This window comes from Nicotiana attenuata, unplaced genomic scaffold (genome assembly GCF_001879085.1).
Source record: "Nicotiana attenuata strain UT unplaced genomic scaffold, NIATTr2, whole genome shotgun sequence".
Lineage (NCBI taxonomy): Eukaryota > Viridiplantae > Streptophyta > Magnoliopsida > Solanales > Solanaceae > Nicotiana > Nicotiana attenuata.
Window position 1 is genome coordinate 1 of NW_017675737.1, and position 2,357 is coordinate 2,357.

The following is a 2,357-nucleotide window of genomic DNA, read 5'->3' on the forward strand; positions in this document are numbered from 1 at the left end:
GGTAAATTAAAATCTTAATACCTCCAAAGGTAGTGAAAAAGCTAAAATATTTTTTGTTTATTAAAAAAATTAAATATAAAATAAGAAACGTAGCTTGCATACATCTCAAGAAATTAAAGTATTCCCTCGTTGCCAAAACCTAAAGCTAAAAACTATAACCGTTTCAAATCTAATAAATTGTGACGACCCAAAAGGTCATCACCTGTTTCCTCATTCATTCTGTGTTTCCGAGGCCTTGAAAACCTCAGTTTTACTTGCCTCGATTTGTACGCAGAGTCCGGGCGCGTAGCCGGAAAGCTTTTATGTCGAAATATGTGAATTCTGTGAAAAATTTGAAGAATTTTGATATTAATATGATTATAGTTGACTTTGGTCAACATTTTTGGTAAACGGACCCGGACCCGAGATTGGACGGTCCCGGAAGGTCCGTAGAAAAATATGGGACTCGGGCATGTGCCCGGAATCAAATTCCGAGGTCTAGAGCCCGAGATATGAATTTTTCCATGAAATTATTTTTCTGAAATTATTAAGGAAAATGGAAATAAAAATTGATTAAAAGACTATGGTATCGGGCTCGTATTTTGGTTCCGACGCCCGGTACAAGTCTTAAATATGTGTTAAGCGCTTTCTGTAAAGTGTGGTCGAAATCGGACGTCGTTTGACGTGTTTCGGACTCGAAATGGAAATTTGAGGCTTTATGAACATTTCAAAGAAAATCATGAGTTTTGAGGCTTGATTCTATGTATATGATGTTATTTTGGCGATGTGATCGCGCGAGTAAGTCTGTAGGATGTTTTTGAGGTTGTGTGCATGTTTGGTTTGGAGCCCCGAGGGCTCGGATGAGTTTTGGATAGGCATCGGAGTGCATTTCTCATGTTTTGAAAAATCTGGTATTTGGCTTCTGCAATTTTCGCAAATGCGAAGCCAGGGTTCGCAAATGCGAAGGCCCAGCTATCGCAAATGCGAAGGCTGGTTCGCAAATGCGAAACCAGCCCAGGTAGACCAAGCTTCGCAAATGCGAAACCAGGCGTCGCAAATGCGATGGACCCTGGTTCGTAAATGCTAGACCCAGTTCGCAAATGCGACTGGCAGCTTGAATTCGCAAATGCGAAAAAATAATCTCGCATTTCCCAAGCCTGCATTGTTCGCAAATGCGAACCTATGTTCGCATTTCCCATATCCGAGGCCCAGCAAATTTTATACTTAGTCGAATTTTCATCACTTTTCATCATTCTTTCAAAACCCAATAGGCGAATTTTCAAGAGCAAACTTCATCCCAAATTACTTGTAAGTTGATTTTTACTCAATTCTTTCAATCTTTAACATCATTAAACATGTTTTCCACTTGAAATCAAAGATTTTCATGGGTGAAATTGGGATTTTTAGGTAGAACCTAGGTTTTTTATAAATTGGGAAGTTGGACCTCGAATTGAGGTCCACTTTCAAAACAAATTATATATTTAAACTCGTGGGGGAATGGGTAACCAGATTTTGGTTCGAACCTCGAGTTTTGACCACGTGGGCCCGGGGGCGTTTTGGGAAATTTTGAGTAAAACTTTGGAAAAATCGTTTTATGCATTCAAACTAATTCATATAGTGTTTGCTAAAGTAATTGAGCAATTTGTGATTAGATTCGAGCGAATTGGAGGTGGAACCGCGAGGTAAAGCAATAGTTGAGGATTAAGTGGATTCCAAGGCTTTGAGTTAAGTGTTTGGTTTAACCCTAGCTTGAGGGAATAGGAGTTGAATCTTGTTGTTAATTGCTATGTGATCGAGTACGATGTATAGGCATGGTGACGAGTATCTATACATTGGTGTCTAGCATGACCGTGAGTCTTTATAATGTAATTATTGTGACTTGGTTGTGAACTCCGTGTCTATTGGAGGATTTCTAGTTGTTGTGAATAATATGTGAACGATAATATGATCACTTGATTCCTGGGAGCATTGGCTCAGATTGTGATACGAATATTGAAAGTATACGAAATGACTTGATTCTTTGGAGCGTTGGCTCAAAATAGTAGAGTGAATTTTAAGATAAGGAAAGTAAGAAAGAGAAAGCGTTGTTGATTATTCCCTTGTCGGGACGTTTGGTTGAACTTGTTGGATTCTTTCCCTTGCCGGGATGGTTGTCAAATATTTGCTTATTTATGCCCCTTGATTGTGACTGTTGTTTGGGAAGTCGGACTGTTAAATGATATTGAGGATCGGGTTGTGCGCCGCAACAATGATGTGAGGATCGGGTTGCATGCCGCAACAATAAAATGTGAGGATCGGGTTGCGCGCCGCAACAATGATACATGATAAATGATATGGGTCGGGTTGCACGCCGAAACAGTGGTATTTGTGGAGCGGTT